General features: G+C 33.8%; 1 non-coding gene across 1 annotated transcript; it reads left to right on the forward strand.

The window, feature by feature from the left end:
• Positions 1 to 851: 851 nt before the first annotated feature.
• On the forward strand, positions 852 to 959 carry LOC122293733. Its single transcript, XR_006237350.1, has one exon. It is a non-coding gene; the product is annotated as a small nucleolar RNA R71 (small nucleolar RNA).
• The last annotated feature ends 9,268 nt before the right edge of the window (positions 960 to 10,227 follow it).

Raw genomic sequence — 10,227 nt, forward strand, 5'->3', positions numbered from 1 at the left:
TTTCTCAAAATAGTAATAGCCTTCACTTGCCTTAAATTTGAACTCTCAACTGCTCCTTGAAGTCTCTGGCTTTGTGAATTGGGTTGAGGTTGTGCAGGAAATTTTCTTTTCTCTTGGGAACTCAAGGCGGTAATCATCTTTGTAAGTGTGCTCCGAATGTCATTTACCGCTTGAGAATTTTGATTGTTGATTGTTGATTGTTGCTTGACCTTACATAAACTACTGTAAGATGTTTGACAGCTGTTGTACTGTCTCCTCAAGTCATTTCTTTTGCATTTAAGCTGCTTGAATTGCGAGTTGAGAGGGCCCCGGAGCCAAGGTTGCTAGAGCTACATGCTGGTCACCCCTCAAACTGAAATTTGGGTGGCTCCTCCATCCTAGATTGTAAGAATTAGAGTAAGGACCAGAATATAGTTTATGTATCATGTTTACAGCATTAGATTAGTCCAACAATACTTATTTGAAAGCAGGAATCGTGGGACATTCATTAGTTGAATGCCTATGATCCTCACATATGCCACACTTCTCAGAAAATTTAGGGACAACATGCACTTCATTTACTTTCTTCAATTCCATGGCTTCCATTTTTCTAGACAGCAGGTTAATTTAGCATGCAAATCATCATTTTCCTTTAAAGTATATTTTCCATGACCATACTCAACTTACCTAGACCTATTATGCACATCAGTTGTATCCCAAGATTGGGCATTTTCAGCAAGGTAATTAAAATATTCAAATGCCTCCTCAGGCTCTTTATCGAAAAATTCTCCATTACACATAGTTTGTACAAATTGGTGCATTTTAGGTGTTAAAATTTCATAAAAAAAAAACTTATCAATCGTCAATTTTCATAACCATGATGAGGACAAGTATTTAAAAGATCTTTGAACCTTTCTCAACTTTGATAAAAAAGTTTCAAGATCTTTTTGGGTAAAGTTCATGATTTTTCTTTTAAGTGCATTTGTCTTTGTGTTGATGCATCTCAATATTGTATACCAACTCTTTAAATGATGCAGTTGGTAACGTTTTGGTAAACAAATTCACCATATTGATTTAAGATTGTTTTAACATTAAATTCACTACTCTTCTGGAGTTGTGCTCTTCTGGAGTTTTTGTAAATAACTTAGTTAGTGGAGAAGTCATCAAAATTAAGCCTCCAACCTCTATTTTTAACAAAAACGGTGGCCACATTTTTAGACCAGACAAGCACTGCAAGATTTTATACCTTTTTTGGAACTGTTTGGTGCCGCTAGGCTATGATGCTACATCTCTTGTCCATTGTAGAGAAATGCTTCATGAGAGACGCTGTGAAGCAATAGAGATGTTTTGTCCTTTCTTCTGCTCACCTGAGGATCTTGCTCTTATGATAGGAGCAAAGATTCATTTTCTGAGAGGAGTTATTCTAATGTCGTTTCAGAATTAAGATTTCTTAGTGTTCAATATTCTGCATTTGTTACGACCATGTCTCGGAGGTTATTTGCTAAAATGAATGAGGTCAACCAACTCAATAATCAAATATCTTAATTGTGTTATAAGCTCTCTGCGAAGAGTCGTAAAAATAAGAAACTGAAGGAGGAGAATAAGGCGCTAAAACAGTATGCATGTGATCTTCAGGATCAGCAGCAATGGATATTTGAAAAAGTCTAAATATTTAGAGAATAAGGACAAGCTGCATTTAATCTCGCCGTGGATATATGAAAAAATCCAACTTTAAATAGAGTAGGGGCAAGCTGCTTTTAATTTCACGACCTAGTGAATAACTATAGGATATCTGTGTTTAGCGTATCCTCTATCCATATATATAATTTTGTCCTGCTTTCATAATTTTTTCTATAAAAGAAATATTCAGCTTATTTGCATTCGCATCCCATCTTCTTCACTTTTCTGTCATTAGTCTGCATTCTTACTCTACAATCTCTTTCTGCATTATTACTCTGCAATGACCTAGCAATCTTCTCGTGACCAATATATGAGGTATTCTACACCTCGTTCATCAGTTGTTTCTGCTTCTACCGTAGGTGCTATAATGCAATATAATAATGATCTAACTAATAAGTCAGATGATGATGCTATTTACAAACTTGTGAGTCTCGGTAGCCAATACTCGTTAACCATTGTCGCATTTTCTCAGCGACTACAATCCAAAACTTGTGAGGTTGACAAACTCAACGAGAAAATTTATATCCTTTAGCGACTTCTTCTGGAGTCTAACATGAAAATAGGAGCAATAAAGTAAGAGAATATGAATTTAAAATCCTTACTTGACTCTTCCTTTCGATTGTCTACTCCTTTAGACAGGGATGCCATGTAAATTTTTGAAGAGTAAGATCGTTTAAAGAATGAGACGAATAGCCTCAAATTTCTGTAATTTTGTTTCGAGATAATAAAATAATATTTAACAAATATTCATATTGTGTTTCTATCTACTGGTAGATGTTCTGTATGCTCCATTTTATTTCTTCTTTAATAATGCACATTTATTACAAAACCGTAATATGAATCTGAAATACTAATTGCATTTAAGAGATGATATTTCAGAATTAATAATTTCATTCATTTCCCCCTCGAAGCCGAAAGGGTTTTTGATTTATATTTCACATATGTGCAGTTTTCATAAGTTCTTCTGAAACCTCAATGACATTTAAATCATCTATATAAACTGCAATAAAAACTAATATAAATACTGAAAATATATAGAAAATAGTTTGTTCCACATGCGTTTAGATTGTTTTAGATCATATAAGGATTTTTAAAACTTGATCGAATAAGTACTTCAGGACTATATGCTTCATGTATTTTATATCTAGTTATTCATATAAATATGCAGTTAATCATGCATACCCAAACTCTCAGTAACTATCAAGTTAATAAAAACCTCAATATAATTTCATTCACTTCAAAAGCATATCAATATTATTTCTGCGAGAAACCGACTCGTAATTTATTTATCACATTTTCATTTTCTTTATACAAATACCCACTGATATTCAACAAGCATCACATTTTAGGTGTTTGGACTATAAGTTCATATGTATCACATTTTACTAGTGATATCAATTCTGCAGAAATTTTTTCTTTCTATTTTGACCAATATTTTTACGTCGTTATTTTTCGATGGTTCTTGGCTCACTTTCTACATTACTTCTGATAATGTCAAATGTCATCTTATATGAAAATACGTTGTTGACAGAAGAATACCTCCTGAAGAGGATTTTCATGAAATGTCTTCTCTTAAAGAGGCGACAACATTTTTATTTCTATCCAGAATTTCTCTAATACTCATGAAATGTATCGAAATCTCGTTATTTTCAGATACCTATCCCCTTTTAAGGGAAGACATTTCATGAAAATCCTCTTCAGGAGGTACTCTTCAGAAGAATTATACTCTTCATGAGTTTTTATTATGATAGAATTTTATACAAAAAGTTTGGATGAATCTTATTGCTTGTTTTGTGGATATAGCCTCTTCAGGAGCACCAATTTCTTTTCTTTGTGCTTTTATCTTTCGGGATGCTTTATTTTTTGTATCAATGTCTCCCACGCTTTTAAACATGTCTTATGTTCATTAGACTGCTAAATTTTTTAATTTTCCTACGATAACTTTAATCTTCACTGAGATTTTAGTAGCTAGAATATGAGACATTTTTATCTTATTGCATCCATAAATTAATTATCATATGAACTTCTAGTTCACCTATGATAATCAAAATAACGTCGAATTATTTTATTTTATTTGTTTTAAGTAAATTTTTCTTTTCGCTCATGGTGGAAAGATTTTATAGTAAAAAAATCTTCTGGTTCTTTTATAGACGTCTATATGAAAATTATTCGACTTATCGTAATTGATTTCGGATGATTAAGTTAATCATGAAAAACATACAAATATTATGAATCATATTACTTTTGATGCATCATAATATTTGATTCAATAATTGAATAATATCATCTCAAAAAGAAAACTGGTAGTTTTTCCAATACGAGTTTTTGGCTCGAAATCATAGAAGTAATATAAAGATATTCATTACCACGTCCAGGCTCTTGGTTTCTTTAAAAAAATGCACAATTCTCTTCTAAGAATGATATAAATCCAATATCATTCACTTCAGAGAATAATGTGGAGCTAGTAGGATGTGACTAATGATTTCTTAACAAAAACTCATTATTTTGCTTAGCCACTAGAAGACCATATATAAATTTAGAATATGTTGTGAACTTTTACACTCCATATTACTACTTCAGGAGCACATTCGAGATATTTATTTTAAACATATATTCTTTAGTGTCTTTTCTCTATACAATTTCAATTATGCAATTTTAGGTGCATTAATAATAATGAGCTTTTGGTACACATATCACTCATTTAAACTATCTCACAGAATTAATAGATCTTTTATTATGAAATACTCAATAAAATTATTAGTTTAGAGCGATCCTTCAGGGATGCTCAATTTCTATTCTAAGATGAATCTTAAGATCAATAATTCATAACAAGTATAAAAAATAAATAGAACTTGTATATAAACTATGTGAATAAATCAACCAAATCTCATGCTGATAACGTGTCATGAAACTAAAAAAGAAATGATATTATAAGAGAAAGATGGGTTATTCAATGCAAAACTTAATTATATACAAGTGAATGATACCTATTAGGCCTGCACCCCGATCTGGTCTAGGTGGGTTCGCGCCCGATCCGATCCGAAACCATGCATTCAAGGGGCTAAACTAACCCGATCCGACCCAAACAAAACGAAACCGGGTCGAACCCGTACAGCCCGAGAAGAAGAAGAAAAAAAAAATTGATTTCTGTGATCTGAATCTCATCTACCATCATCATCTTCAATCTCAACCCGTACAGCCCAAGAAGAAGAAGAAGAAAAAGAAGAAAAAAAATAAAAACTGCCTTCTGCAATCTGAATCTCATCTATCATCATCTTCAATCTCAACCCGTACAGCCCAAGAAGAAGAAGAGAAAAAAAAAAAAAAACTGCTTTCTGCGATCTGAATCTCATCTACCATCATCTTCAATCTCAACCCATACAGCCCAAGAAGAAGAAGAAGAAAAAGAAGAAAAAAAAAATTGCTTTATGCGATTGAATCTCATCTTCAATCTCAACCCGTACAGCCCAAGAAGAAGAAAAAGAAGCAAAAAAAAAACTGTTTTATGCGATTGAATCTCATCTTCAATCTCAACCCGTACAGCCCAAGAAGAAGAAGAAAAATAAAAAATAAAAAACTGCTTTTTTCTCTCACTCTTATGTCTCTCTATCTCTCTCAGACTGATAACTTCCATAAATTTAGTTGGCAAAAACGCAAACTTTAGCTTTCATTTACCTATTAGACGAGTAATAAAAATGAATTCTACAAAATATCAATGTTCAAAATCGCAATCAGACAAATTGCAAAAGCAAAGTCACCATTAAAGTGGAAAAAGGGAAAAGACCCATTGAACTCGCTGTTCTTGTTCTGAAGCATGAGTTTGAACTCAGCGAGCTCGATCTCTTGCTCCTTGTTCAAACACAGAAGCTCTCTCTCGCTCCTTAGCACCATCGCCAAAGTCCTCATGTTTCCTTTACCTCCGTCAACGCCTTCACCTCCTTCTTTTTCTCAAATGACGTCGCTCCCTTCCCACTCCCATTCTCATTCCCGAACAGTTTCTTATGTAGCCCCCTAGCGGTCTTCTTCAGGTCCCCGGCGATTGCGTCCGATGGAATGACCAACGCCATCTTGTTTACCGCCTTAGATTTTGACGAAAAGAGAAGTGAAAAAATATGCAAATGGGGACAGGGGCTAGGGTTCGATGTTGAAGGGAAAATGAAGAAAAATAGCGGGTTCCAGGTGATGGACCGACGTTCATCGGGTCCGATTGGTTCAAAACCGACTTTTGATGTAAACCGATTTTTTCGGATCCAATCTGCACGGGTTGCACGGGTTGATCGGCCCATCGGGCTTTTTGCACAGGCCTAATACCTATATATATAGAAATACAAATGAGTAGGTATAGTTTAAGTCTTAATTGATGACTAAAGATAAGTTTAATTGATGATTCAATGGTCTTAATTAATGATTAAAAATTGGTCTTAATTGATGATTAAATAGTCTTAGTTAATGATTAAAAATGATCATATAAATAAATTTATAACAATGATGTAATTTTAACACCCCATCATTTCTTATGCTCTACCTGATCATCAATGCATCATAAATTAGTTGACAGTTGTATTTAGTGCTGCCAGAAGAGAACTTGCTTCTCCATTCTGTTTGAAAAATTGGTAGTAAAGTCTACATGGGCCTAACATCATGGATAAGATGGAGATGCTTTTTCACGTTTCCTCGCCATTAATGCTGTACATTTTTGTGTTTTTTGTTCTGAGCTTCTGGAAGCCCAATTAATAGAGGCATTTGGGAGACCTGAGACGATCGAGTTTCTCGTGACGATTTATACGTCATCTCTGGCAACTGGCAAGTATGACACAGGAAATGACGATTCCTCCCTGGCTGTATAAGACACGAGACCTTTTAAACTTCCACGATGTGTCGATGACAAAAAGCCGTGCAATTAAGGGCAAATTGCACCCCAAACTATCAAAATCTAACAGTTCAGTATTTCATAAAAGAAACCTGCCGTTCACTCCATGGAGTACATGTTGGACATGAGCTTTGTTTAGCTGCCTGTCTCTTTGTATATTGATCCGAAAGTCTGATAATTTGATAAAACCTCAAAAGGCTCGATCATCAAGATTTCCTTACCCCCATGTTTTTTCCTTTATTTCTTGTTAAACCCAACTTTCTAGGAGATTATGTAATACAAAAACCATCCCAGAACGTGAAAACCATTAATTTGGGGCATGGCGGATACGTTCAGCTGTTTATGCCTCAGAGCCCCAGACAAATGACATGTGATTCAGCTTCACTCTCCTTGATGTTCGTATGAGATCCCATGTTAACATTGTGTGTCATCGAAACCATCCCCACAAACTCGAAAAGTAGTCCCAATATTTTTATTCTATTCCAAGCAGTTCCAATATAAAAATTGCAATATTACAGATCATTTTGTTGCATGGCCCATGCCTCCTTGCCCACAAACTCGAAAAGTAGTCCCAATAATTTTTATTCTATTCCGAGCAGTTCCAACATAAAAATTGCAATATTACAGATCATTTTGTTGCATGGCCAATGCCTCCTTGCTTGGACTTTGTTCATTTTCTTTTATGGCCACTCCTTTGAATAATATATGGGACAATGACTTTCTTTTGATTTGGTCCTAATCCATTATTAATTAGGAATTGACCAAACACCCAGCCGCCCCATACAAAGCATATCTCATCTTGAATATTGTACGTTGCTGTCGTGGATGAAGCCAAGTCAACTTTCATCAATGGACTAGCATCAAATCAAATCAATTGCCATCTTTGTGTGAACTTGCTTATAGTCCCCATTCTTGGATTTGGAATATTAGAGCTTATAGCAGAATATAGGACAGAAGGAACTTTTATCATATTCTACACACAAAAAAAAATCCGATGATATTCCCAACGACTTGGCTTTTCCAACGATGGAAACAATTTTGGAATCTATTATTTCCGAACAAAGTTGCGCAAGTGTCGTCTTAATTAGTGGTTTTGTTATTTTCTTGAAGGAATATTAGGTTCTCGACTAGTGTTCATGTATCCACACAAGAACGTCGAATCTAGATCACAGTTTCAAAGATAAGAAGGTTTCCCAACTCTCAACTTAGAAGATAACATGTTAAAGTCGAGCAAACCCTGTCAAGACTCAACACACGTTTATAGAAATAGTCATCGGTTTTCCAAAATAAAAAATTGGTCATATCTTAATAAATTTTGTGCGTGACTATGACCATATGTTCCTACAATTTTTTTTTTTTAGAGATTCTTGGTCTATAAAGAATTTTTTATAAAAATAAATCTTATAAATTAATGCAGCGTGACATGATACATTTGATTATAGATATATTTTTATTGTAATGTAAATATTATATATTATATTATGTCACGTCAATTTATAAAAAAAATTATATACACAATATTACCATATCACTTTCATCATATTAAATAAGATGTGGCATAATTATCACTATTGAATGTTGCATATTTTTTTATCATCTAATGATGATGAATGTATCACATCTTACTTAATAGAATGACTGTAAGATTATATAGGGTACAATTATATATATTACCATCAATCTCATAAATATTGGACTATATATTTCAATATATTATTATTATTATTTAAATAGTTATGTTATAGGGTACAATGGTAGATCTTCATCTTCACCCATCTCATTTATCATCTATTAATATTTGAGTTAATTATTAAAAAAATATAATTCACGCAAAAAGAATGGTGAAATGGTGGTGGATTTTTTAATGATTGGGTGATTAGAAAATTACATTAGAGCCCCGCTTCTAAGCAGTAGGGCTATTATTTGATGTACAGCAATCCTCCTTTCACATGCTACCACGTCATAAATCACACAATAATCTCAATACTCTTAACTACACAAAATAACATCATTTGCAAGAGACGTTTCACCCACGAGCCCCTCCCTTTCATCTCTTCTATAAAAAATTCACTCATACCCCTCATCTCTTTCGCTCAAACCTGTCACAACCGCTCGAAGCCTCCAACTGGTTGTTCGTAGTGCCGTAGGTCACCTCCTTCACAGTTAAAAAGCTAATAGCTTTATGTTTTTCTCGCGTTCTATGTGTTTGTGCATTGAAAAGATAAATATATATATATATATATATATATATAAAAAGCAGTGAAGAAGAGGAAGACGAAGGAAATTTCATAGTTTACAGTAACAATCACCACGAGAGAGAGAGAGAGAGAGAGAGAGAGAGAGAGAGAGAGAAATTTGAGTGGAGAACAAAAAAACAAAAAATCTAGAAGATTCTTACATTTGCTTTATGTGATTATCTTTGGATGAAAGGAGTGCTGGGGGCTTGGAGGAAAGGAAATTTTACATTTTACAGTAAAAATTGGTGTTTCTGTAGGGATTTAGGTAAGTTTGTGATGATGGGTCGGTGATTATTTTTGTGTGAATTGGTTACAAATCAAAAAAATTTTGTGTGAACTGGTTGCCTTGTTGGAGTTTCAAGAGATCTTTTGATAATAGCGATCGATTGGGGTGTTTGGGATTGTGATGATCCTCACATTAATTAGTGGGGGATAGCCTTAATATCAAAAAAAAAAAATTAGTGGGATAGAATGGGTAGACAAAAACTAGATTTATAGGTATTCCATGAGAAGGAAGGAGAGTAAATTTTAAAATTTAATGTTGTGCATGAGATGATAATTGTGGTGAGAAGACTACGTGCAACTTAGATATTGGCAAACTGTTAATTCTAGAAAGATTGATGGACTGGTTTTAAGATTCTCTCATTATATAATAATGCAGATTTTTTTGAAGAGACTGACTTCAAAGAAAGATAAAACACAAGACAAGGCAACAACATCGGACCTATAACAATTGAAACAGACAGTGAGTGGAAAGTCGGCCATTCTTAGCCGAAGACGCGGCCCACGAGCATCATAGGTGTGTCGGTCCCATGACCACGAACGGTATAGTCCGTAAGGTAGGGCCAGTTTTGGGCGTAGCTCCCTAAAAATTCGTTTCTAAAATAATTAGATATAAGTAATTATGTAAATATCGTATATCTTTTTTAAAAAAATAATATTTATTATTAAAAAATTAACTATTTCATCTAAATGATATATTTATTTATTTTTTAAAATAAATATTCTACTACAACCACATATAAAAGTCATAGATGTGGGAATAGGCTATTTTACTTTCTTTTCATACAATTATTTTCTATCTTTAAATATTTTTTAAAAAAAATTTCACAAATAATTTAAAAATATATTTTTAATCACTAAATAAAAAATAAAAAGTCGGTTTAGTTTCCATTATAAAAATAAAAAATAAAAAAGTCTTACATGAAATATCAATCTCGTCGTGCAAGTTCTGGGCCCACTCCACACCAGAGTACGTTGGCCGTCGATCTCCTCTCTATATTGTGATTGTCTTGAACAAAAGGGCTGATACAACAGGTACCTTACGGACGACACGAATCAGTAAGCTTCGAAATCACTCTACAGCCGCATCGTACTTGTCAAGATCCCACGCGCTATAGCACCATCGTGGACAAGACAATCCCATCATAAACTATTTAAAAGCCACATCAACCCATTGCT

The sequence above is a fragment of the Carya illinoinensis genome, chromosome 1 (genome assembly GCF_018687715.1).
Source record: "Carya illinoinensis cultivar Pawnee chromosome 1, C.illinoinensisPawnee_v1, whole genome shotgun sequence".
Taxonomy (NCBI): Eukaryota; Viridiplantae; Streptophyta; class Magnoliopsida; order Fagales; family Juglandaceae; genus Carya; species Carya illinoinensis.